The 12,067-nt window shown below is 31.0% G+C and overlaps 1 protein-coding gene across 1 annotated transcript in view; it reads right to left on the bottom strand.

The window, feature by feature from the left end:
- Positions 1-9,546, bottom strand: part of si:ch211-243a20.4 (uncharacterized) — a 57,459-nt gene extending 47,913 nt beyond the window's left edge. The window contains exon 1 of the mRNA XM_062027319.1: positions 9,503-9,546. The gene's annotated coding sequence lies outside the window, so the exon portion shown is untranslated. The remainder of the gene's footprint in view (positions 1-9,502) is intronic.
- Between the last annotated feature and the right edge of the window lie 2,521 nt (positions 9,547-12,067).

The following is a 12,067-nucleotide window of genomic DNA, read 5'->3' as shown; positions in this document are numbered from 1 at the left end:
TTTCACAGTTTTGGCACGAGGCAAAAAAAAAAAAAAAAAGAAATAGAATATATTCATCACATTTAACTTTTTAAATGCTTTGCCATGTTTTTGTAAAATGAGTTCAACATTAATAAGTAAAAATGTTTGTGATTCATAACTTAATACCGTGCCAAAAAATATACAAAATAAAATGATATGTGACCCTATAACACCGCAGTCCTCTACGTCATTTTATTCATAACAAACCTGACGTACCAGACCAGATGCATTACACGTATGATCCACAAGAGGGCAGTAATGGACTTATTAGAGGGCTGTGCAGTCATCCTGCAAGATTGTCACAAAGAAGAAAGGAAAAACACCATCATTTTTGAAGAGAAACTTTGCCAAATTTGAAGGGAAAAGGTCAGAAAATTAATTTTTTTACTGACACATCAGTAGGAACAGTTAATTTGTTGATAAAATGTGAAATGACTTAATATTTCATCAAATATTTTAGAGTAAAACTGTTGAAAATGTGTGTATCACATTTGACACAGCAGGTATAAAAGGTAATGTACCTCTAAATTAGTATTTTATTACATTTCATGCATAATAAAGAGCATGGAACAACACACAGTATTTAGATGTTTAAACAAATATATTGTTTACATGACACAATATGGTATATTTACAGGTAAAATATACAATTTGATGTATTATTTGTGGTGATCACTCAATGTGTGTCGGGATAATAAATGATAGCTTTATGATTTTTATGAGAGAAAAAAATACATAATAATGTTGACTTTTTAAAAAAAATTTTTACAAATAATTACAACTTTAAAGATGTTTTGAAAATGCTAAAAAAGTGAATTCTAGTGATGTGGAGCAGCTAAATGTTATTTTGATGTTTGGAAATAACATCATGTGCATTTCTGTGTGTTGCATTGTATTTTGGTTTGATAAGAAAATAAGATACAAATAATATTTGGCTGTGTCAAATATGATACAGATAATTGAAATGGATTTTTGTAATATATTTGTAAAAAAAAAAAAAAGCTGCAGTTTCAAATAGTTGGAACTTTCTGTCAAAGATGTAGTGGTTAAGTGACTGCTTGTTGCAGTTCCATGTTTCAGCCGCCAGAGGTCAGTCGTCACTCGCAGCCACAAGTTGTTGTGACGTCAAGACTCACTTCTTCTACTGTTATTATGATTATTATGTTAATCATAGGCTCGGATGTTTCTATTAATACATGTCTTCAAGGATTGAGACTACAAGTGTGTGTCAGGATCTTGTTGCCGCGCACACACACACACACACACACACACACACGCACACGCACACACACACACACACACACACACACACACACACACACACACACACACTAAATCTTCATAAAGTTTGCCAAGTGTTTCTACGGCAACCAACTTCTCTCTCCTCCTACATCTCACTTAGAGTTCATCTTCTTTTCTAATTCTGCACACTCGCCACCTTTCTGTGCGATAATGTTAGCTGTGCCATAACACCTGCATGATATCATGTTAGCTGGGCCATAACACCTGCATGATATCATGTAAGCTGTGCCATAACACCTGCATGATATCATGTTAGCTGTGCCATAACACCTGCATGATATCATGTTAGCTGTGCCATAACACCTGCATGATATCATGTTAGCTGTGCCCTTATACCTGCATGATATCATGTTAGCTGTGCCATAACACCTGCATGATATCATGTTAGCTGTGCCATAACACCTGCATGATATCATGTTAGCTGTGCCATAACACCTGCATGATATCATGTAAGCTGTGCCATAACACCTGCATGATATCATGTTAGCTGTGCCATAACACCTGCATGATATCATGTTAGCTGTGCCATAACACCTGCATGATATTATGTTAGCTGTGCCATAACACCCGCATGATAGCATGTTAGCTGTGCCATTACACCTGCATGATATCATGTTAGCTGTGCCATAACACCCGCATGATAGCATGTTAGCTGTGCCATTACACCTGCATGATATCATGTTAGCTGTGCCATAACACCTGCATGATATCATGTTAGCTGTGCCATAACACCTGCATGATATTATGTTAGGTGTATGATATAATGTTAGGTGTATGACGTGCATGATATCATGTTAGCTGTGCCATAGCACCTGCATGATATCATGTTAGGTGTATGATATAATGTTAGGTGTATGACGTGCATGATATCATATTAAGTGTGCAATAACACCTGCATGATATCATGTTAGCTATGCCCTTACACCTGCATATCATGTTAGGTGTATGATATAATGTTAGGTGTATGACGTGCATGATATCATGTTAGCTGTGCCATAACACCTGCATGTTATCATGTTAGCTGTGCCCTTACACCTGCATGATATCATGTTACGTGTATGATATAATGTTAGGTGTATGACGTGCATGATATCATGTTAGCTGTGCCATTACACCTGCATGATATCATGTTAGCTGTGCCCTTACACCTGCATGATATCATGTTAGGTGTATGATATAATGTTAGGTGTATGACGTGCATGATATCATGTTAGCTGTGCCATTACACCTGCATGATATCATGTTAGGTGTGCCATTACACCTGCATGATATCATGTTAGCTGTGCCCTTACACCTGCATGATATCATGTTAGGTGTATGATATAATGTTAGGTGCATGACGTGCATGATATCATGTTAGGTGTGTGACGTGTATGACATAATGTTAGGTGTGTGATGTGCATGATATCATGTTAGGTGTGACGTGCATAAATTTTAGGTGTGTGACGTGTATGATATAATGTTAGGTGTATGACGTGTATGATATGTTAGGTGTATGACGAGTATGATATAATGTTAGGTGTATGACGTGTGTGATATAATGTTATGTGTATGACGTGTATGATATAATGTTAGGTGTATGACGTGCATGATATCATGTTAGGTGTTTGATTTGCATATCATGTTAGGTGTGACGTGCATGATATAATGTTAGGTGTGTGACGTGTATGATATAATGTTAGGTGTATGGCGTGTATGATATAATGTTAGGTGTGTGACGTGCATGATATCATGTTAGGTGTGTGACGTGTATAATATAATGTTAGGTGTATGACGTGTATGATATAATGTTAGGTGTATGACGTGCATGATATCATGTTAGGTGTGTGATGTGCATGATATCATGTTAGGTGTGTGATGTGCATGATATCATGTTAGGTGTGACGTGCATGATATAATGTTAGGTGTATGACGTGCATGATATAATGTTAGTTGTATGACGTGCAACATCATGTTAGATGTATAATAAGACGTACATGAAATAATGTTAGGTGTATGATAAGAGGTGCAGAATATAATGTTAGGTGTATGATAAGATGTGCATAATATAATGTTAGGTGTATGATAAGATGTGCATGATAAAAGGTACATGAAATCATGTTAGGTGTATGATAAGAGGTGCATGATATAATGTTAGGTGTATGATAAGAAGTGCATAATATAATGTTAGGTGTATGATAAGAGGTGCATTATATAATGTTAGGTGTATGATAAGAGGTGCATGATACAATGTTAGGTGTATGATAAGAGGTACATGATATAATGTGAGGTGTATGGTAAGAGGTACATGATATTATGTAAGGTGTATGATAAGAGGTGCATGATATAATGTTAGGTGTATGATAAGAGGTGCATGATATAATGTTAAGCGTATGATAAGAGGTGCATGATATAATGTTAGGTGTATGATAAGAGGTACATGATATTATGTAAGGTGTATGATAAGAGGTGCATGACATAATGTTAGGTGTATGATAAGAGGTGCATGATATAATGTTAGGTGTATGATAAGAGGTGCATGATATAATGTTAGGTGTATGATAAGAGGTACATGATATGTTAGGTGTATGATAAGAGGTGCATGATATAATGTTAGGTGTATGATAAGAGGTGCATGATATAATGTTAGGTGTATGATAAGAGGTGCATGATATAATGTTAGGTGTATGATAAGAGGTACATGATATTATGTAAGGTGTATGATAAGAGGTGCATGATATGTTAGGTGAATGATAGGAGGTGCATGATATAATGTTAGGTGTATGATAAGAGGTGCATGATATAATGTTAGGTGTATGATAAGAGGTACATGATATGTTAGGTGTATGATAAGAGGTGCATGATATAATGTTAGGTGTATGATAAGAGGTGCATGATATAATGTTAGGTGTATGATAAGAGGTGCATGATATAATGTTAGGTGTATGATAAGAGGTGCATGATATAATGTCAGGTGTATGATAAGAGGTGCATGATATAATGTTAGGTGTATGATAAGAGGTGCATGATATAATGTTAGGTGTATGATAAGATGTACATGATATAATGTTAGGTGTATGATAAGAGGTGCATGATATAATGTCAGGTGTATGATAAGAGGTGCATGATATAATGTCAGGTGTATGATAAGAGGTGCATGATATAATGTTAGGTGTATGATAAGAGGTGCATGATATAATGTTAGGTGTATGATAAGAGGTGCATGATATAATGTTAGGTGTATGATAAGAGGTGCATGATATAATGTCAGGTGTATGATAAGAGGTGCATGATATAATGTTAGGTGTATGATAAGAGGTGCATGATATAATGTTAGGTGTATGATAAGAGGTACATGACATAATGTTAGGTGTATGATAAGAGGTGCATGATATAATGTCAGGTGTATGATAAGAGGTGCATGATATAATGTCAGGTGTATGATAAGAGGTGCATGATATAATGTTAGGTGTATGATAAGAGGTGAAGAAGCTGAGAGAACATTTTATACATTTCTTCTTCTTCTTCCTGCTGCTGTCATGTGTCTGGAAGAAGATGCAGTTGCTAGGCAACAGTTAGTAGTCCAGAAGTAGTAGTTTGGAGCAGGAAGAGAGGATGAGGATGAGGATGAGGATGAGGATGATACAAACATTGCCAAGTCACACACCTGCTGCTTCATGGAGGAGGAGTTTGTTGCGCCCTCAAAGGTCAACTTTCACCCTAAAAGGTCAACTTTCACCCTAAAAGGTCGACTTTCACCCTAAAAGGTCAACTTTCACCCTAAAAGGTCAACTTTCACCGCTGCCTTTTGACAAAGTTGTGGTGAAAGTCGAACAAAAAGTTCAGCTTGTGATTTGACTACTTTGTTATCAACGTTTGATGTTTTCTTCGCAACTTTGTCACCTTCAGTAATAGTTTGTACATTGTACAAATGTGCTTCACTATACAAACTTCCCCTTTATGAACCCTGTTCACAAACTAATTATTCATATTTACATTGTATCTTATGGAGAAATGTGCTTCACTTTACAAACTTTTCCCTTTAAGAACCCTAATTAAGAAACAATTATTCATATTGACATTGTTTCTTCTGTAGAAATGTGCTTCACTATACAAACTTTTCTATTTATGAAACCAGTTCAAGAAGCAATTATTCATATTGACATTGTTTCTTATGGAGAAATGTGCTTCACTATACAAACTTTTCCCTGATGAAGCCTGTTCAAGAACCAATTATTCATATTTACATTGTTCCTTATGGAGAAATGTGCTTCACTATACAAACTTTTCTTTTTATGAAACCAGTTCAAGAAGCAATTATTCATATTTACATTGTTTGTTATGGAGAAATGTGCTTCACTATACAAACTTTTCCCTTTATGAAGCCTGTTCAAGAACCAATGATTCATATTGACATTGCTTCTTATGGAGAAATGTGCTTCACTATACAAACTTTTCCCTTTAAGAACCCTAATTAAGAAACAATTATTCATATTGACATTGTTTCTTATGGACAAATGTGCTTCACTATACAAACTTTTCCCTTTATGAAGCCTGTTCAAGAAGCAATTATTCATATTGACATTGTTTCTAATGGAGAAATGTGCTTCACTATACAAACTTTTCCCTTTATGAAGCCTGTTCAAGAAGCAATTATTCATATTGACATTGTTTCTTATGGAGAAATGTACTTCTCTTTACAAAAGTTTCTCTTTATGAAACCTGTTCGAGAACCAATTATTCATATTTACATTGTTTCGTATGGAGAAATGTGCTTCATTATACAAACTTTTCCCTTTATAAGGCCTGTTCAACAACCAATTATTCATATTTACATTGTTTCTTATGGAGAAACATGCTTCACTATACAAACTTTTCTATTTATGAAGCCTGTTCAACAACCAATTATTCATATTGACTTTGTTTCTTATGGAGAAATGTGCTTCACTATACAAACTTTTCTATTTATGAAGCCTGTTCAAGAAGCAATTATTCATATTGACATTGTTTCTTATGGAGAAATGTGCTTCACTATACAAACTTTTCTATTTATGAAGCCTGTTCAAGAAGCAATTATTCATATTTACATTGTTTCTTATGGAGAAATGTGCTTCACTATACACACTTTTCCCTTTAAGAACCCTGTTCAAGAACCCTGTTCAAGAACCAATGATTCATATTGACATTATTTCTTATGGAGAAATGTGCTTCACTATACAAACTTTTCCCTTTAAGAACCCTAATTAAGAAACAATTATTCATATTGACATTGTTTCTTATGGAGAAATGTGCTTCACTATACAAACTTTTCTATTTATGAAGCCTGTTCAAGAAGCAATTATTCATATTGACATTGTTTCTTATGGAGAAATGTACTTCTCTTTACAAAAGTTTCTCTTTATGAAACTTGTTCGAGAACCAATTATTCATATTTACATTGTTTCGTATGGAGAAATGTGCTTCATTATACAAACTTTTCCCTTTATGAAGCCTGTTCAACAACCAATTATTCATATTTACATTGTTTCTTATGGAGAAACATGCTTCACTATACAAACTTTTCTATTTATGAAACCAGTTCAAGAAGCAATTATTCATATTGACATTGTTTCTTATGGAGAAATGTGCTTCACTATACAAACTTTTCTATTTATGAAGCCTGTTCAAGAAGCAATTATTCATATTGACATTGTTTCTTATGGAGAAATGTGCTTCACTTTACAAACTTTTCCCTTTAAGAACCTTAATTAAGAAACAATTATTCATATTGACATTGTTTCTTCTGTAGAAATGTGCTTCACTATACAAACTTTTCTATTTATGAAACCAGTTCAAGAAGCAATTATTCATATTGACATTGTTTCTTATGGAGAAATGTGCTTCACTATACAAACTTTTCCCTGATGAAGCCTGTTCAAGAACCAATTATTCATATTTACATTGTTCCTTATGGAGAAACGTGCTTCACTATACAAACTTTTCTTTTTATGAAACCAGTTCAAGAAGCAATTATTCATATTTACATTGTTTCTTATGGAGAAATGTGCTTCACTATACACACTTTTCCCTTTAAGAACCCTGTTCAAGAACCCTGTTCAAGAACCAATGATTCATATTGACATTATTTCTTATGGAGAAATGTGCTTCACTATACAAACTTTTCCCTTTAAGAACCCTAATTAAGAAACAATTATTCATATTGACATTGTTTCTTATGGAGAAATGTGCTTCACTATACAAACTTTTCTATTTATGAAGCCTGTTCAAGAAGCAATTATTCATATTGACATTGTTTCTTATGGAGAAATGTACTTCTCTTTACAAAAGTTTCTCTTTATGAAACTTGTTCGAGAACCAATTATTCATATTTACATTGTTTCGTATGGAGAAATGTGCTTCATTATACAAACTTTTCCCTTTATGAAGCCTGTTCAACAACCAATTATTCATATTTACATTGTTTCTTATGGAGAAACATGCTTCACTATACAAACTTTTCTATTTATGAAACCAGTTCAAGAAGCAATTATTCATATTGACATTGTTTCTTATGGAGAAATGTGCTTCACTATACAAACTTTTCTATTTATGAAGCCTGTTCAAGAAGCAATTATTCATATTGACATTGTTTCTTATGGAGAAATGTGCTTCACTTTACAAACTTTTCCCTTTAAGAACCTTAATTAAGAAACAATTATTCATATTGACATTGTTTCTTCTGTAGAAATGTGCTTCACTATACAAACTTTTCTATTTATGAAACAAGTTCAAGAAGCAATTATTCATATTGACATTGTTTCTTATGGAGAAATGTGCTTCACTATACAAACTTTTCCCTGATGAAGCCTGTTCAAGAACCAATTATTCATATTTACATTGTTCCTTATGGAGAAACGTGCTTCACTATACAAACTTTTCTTTTTATGAAACCAGTTCAAGAAGCAATTATTCATATTTACATTGTTTGTTATGGAGAAATGTGCTTCACTATACAAACTTTTCCCTTTATGAAGCCTGTTCAAGAACCAATGATTCATATTGACATTGCTTCTTATGGAGAAATGTGCTTCACTATACAAACTTTTTCCTTTAAGAACCCTAATTAAGAAACAATTATTCATATCGACATTGTTTCTTATGGAGAAATGTGCTTCACTATACAAACTTTTCCCTTTATGAACCCTGTTCAAGAAGCAATTATTCATATTGACATTGTTTCTAATGGAGAAATGTGCTTCACTATACAAACTTTTCCCTTTATGAAGCCTGTTCAAGAAGCAATTATTCATATTGACATTGTTTCTTATGGAGAAATGTGCTTCACTATACAAACTTTTCCCTTTATGAACCCTGTTCAAGAAGCAATTATTCATATTGACATTATTTCTTATGGAGAAATGTGCTTCACTATACAAACTTTTCCCTTTAAGAACCCTAATTAAGAAACAATTATTCATATTGACATTGTTTCTTATGGAGAAATGTGCTTCACTATACAAACGTTTCTATTTATGAAGCCTGTTCAAGAAGCAATTATTCATATTGACATTGTTTCTTATGGAGAAATGTACTTCTCTTTACAAAAGTTTCTCTTTATGAAACTTGTTCGAGAACCAATTATTCATATTTACATTGTTTCGTATGGAGAAATGTGCTTCATTATACAAACTTTTCCCTTTATGAAGCCTGTTCAACAACCAATTATTCATATTTACATTGTTTCTTATGGAGAAACATGCTTCACTATACAAACTTTTCTATTTATGAAGCCTGTTCAAGAAGCAATTATTCATATTGACATTGTTTCTTATGGAGAAACGTGCTTCACTATACAAACTTTTCTATTTATGAAACCAGTTCAAGAAGCAATTATTCATATTTACATTGTTTGTTATGGAGAAATGTGCTTCACTATACAAACTTTTCCCTAATGAAGCCTGTTCAAGAACCAATTATTCATATTGACATTGTTTCTTATGGAGAAATGTGCTTCACTATACAAACTTTTGCCTTTAAGAACCCTGTTCAAGAAGCAATGATTCATATTGACATTATTTCTTATGGAGAAATGTGCTTCACTATACAAACTTTTGGCTAAAATTGCAAGGCAGTAGGTAGTTCAGTTGAATTTGGCGCCATCGCCAAGTGATTTGTGGAAGACTTTGCATGAGTATTTTCATTGGACAAGATCAGCACACACCTGTCTCACCTCACCTGAGAGGCCATGACGACCAGCAGCTGGATGATGATGATGCAATCACCACCTGTGGGCATAATAATATAATAATAATATATCAAACTACAGTTATTTGCATGCACATGTTACATAATCACTTGCGACCTACCTGACACTTCAGCTGCATCCAGAGCCCAGACCTAACTCCAAATCAAAAATACCTTATGGTGGAACTTCTTCTTAGGGTCCAGCGTCAAAAAGATGAAACCAGATAGAATCATTCAGGTCTGGGGGGTCCAAAGTGTGGTCCGCAGCTCTTCTTTTTTTTTTTAACACTTTCTGAAAATACTATGACAGGAAAGAACTTTTAAAAAGTTGCAATGTTGACTCGGATAACACAAAGCTGCCTCAAAATATAATAATGAATCAAAATCTATGTTGTTAGGAATTATTGAAGTTACTTCACATCAAATATTCAAACATGTTTTGAGGGAAATATTGCACATTTAACTCTTTGCCATATTATTTGACAAAAATAACTTAAAATAAACAACAAAAAACAAACAAACAAAAAAATTAAATTAAATATCTACATATATATATACATATATATATATATACACACACTATATATATATTTTTTTGTTTTGTTTGTTTTTTGTTGTTTATTTTAAGCTGTTTTTGTCAAATAATATGGAATCATTATATATGTGTATATATATATATATATATATATATATATATATATATATATATACACATACATATATATTTATATATATACATACATATATGTATATATATGTTTGCCATAAAAAAAGAAGAATTATTTGACAAAAACAGCTTAAAATAAACAAACAAAAATTTAAAAAACTAAAAACTATATATATATATATATATATATATATATATATATATATATATATATATATATATATATATATATATATATATATATGTATATATAATCAGATTTAGGTGTTGGAAAAAACAAAAAAGGATGACCTATTTTTAACACTTTATGAGTGAGGCCCGTTTTGATCACTGAGAATTTTTGTCTTTCTTCTTTTTTAAACTGTCATTGTTCAAAAAATAATAATGAATCAAAATCAATGTTGTTATGAATTATTGAAGTTACCTCACATAAAATATTCCACTTCGAAATATGTTGCACATTTTGAGTGTTTGCCATAAAATCAAGAGTTATTTGACAAAAACAGATATGTATATATATATATATATATATATATATATATATATATATATATATATATATATATATATATATATATATATATATATATACACACACACACACATATATATATATATATATATATATATATATATATATATATATATATATATATATATATAAATATATATATATATATATATATACACACATACATACATACACAAACAATGATGACTTATTTTTTTACACTTTTATGAGTGAGCCCGCGTTTTGATCACTGACAATTTGTCTTTTTTTTTTTTTAAACTGTCATTGTTCAAAAAATAATAATGAATCAAACTCAATGTTGTTATGAATTATTTAAGTTAATTCACATCAAATATTTCACTATCTATCCATCTATCTTTGAAATATGTTGTGAGGAAAATATTGCATATTTTGTGTTTGTCGTAAAAAATAAGAATTCTTTGACAAAAACTGCTTAAAGTAAACAAAAAAACAAAAAAAATATAAATATATATATATACATATATACATATATATAAAAAAAATATATATACTGTATATATATATATATATATAAATATATATATATATATATATATATATATATATATATATATATATATATATATATATATATATATATATATATATATATATAAATATATATATATATAAATGTATCATCAGATTTTGGTGTTGAAAAAAAAGGATGACTTATTTTTTTAACACTTTATGAGTGAGGCCCGTTTTGATCACTGAGAATTTGTCTTTTTTTTTTTAACTGTCATTGTTCAAAAAATAATAATGAATCAAAATCAATGTTGTTATGAATTATTGAAGTTACCTCACATCAAATATTCCACTTTGAAATATGTTGTGAGGAAAATATTGCATATTTTGTGTTTGTCGTAAAAAATAAGAATTCTTTGACAAAAACAGCTTAAAATAAACAAAAAAACAGAAAACAAAAAATATATAAATATAAATATATATATATATATATATATATATATATATATATATATATAAATATATATATATAAATGTATCATCAGATTTTGGCGTTGAAAAAAAAGGATTACCTATTTTTTTAACACTTTATGAGTGAGGCCCATTTTGATCACTGAGAATTTGTCTTTTTTTTTTTTTTTTAACTGTCATTGTTCAAAAAATAATAATGAATCAAAATCAATGTTGTTATGAATTATTGATGTTACCTCACATCAAATATTCCACTTTGAAATATGTTGTGAGGAAAATATTGCATATTTTGTGTTTGTCGTAAAAAATAAGAATTCTTTGACAAAAAAACAGCTTAAAATAAAAAACAAAACAAACAAACAAACAAAAATATATACATGTATAAATAAATGTATCATCAGATT

This window comes from Entelurus aequoreus, linkage group LG18 (assembly GCF_033978785.1).
Source record: "Entelurus aequoreus isolate RoL-2023_Sb linkage group LG18, RoL_Eaeq_v1.1, whole genome shotgun sequence".
Classification (NCBI taxonomy): Eukaryota; Metazoa; Chordata; class Actinopteri; order Syngnathiformes; family Syngnathidae; genus Entelurus; species Entelurus aequoreus.
Note: the sequence above shows the minus strand (reverse complement) of the source record. Positions and strands in the feature narration are given on the sequence as shown.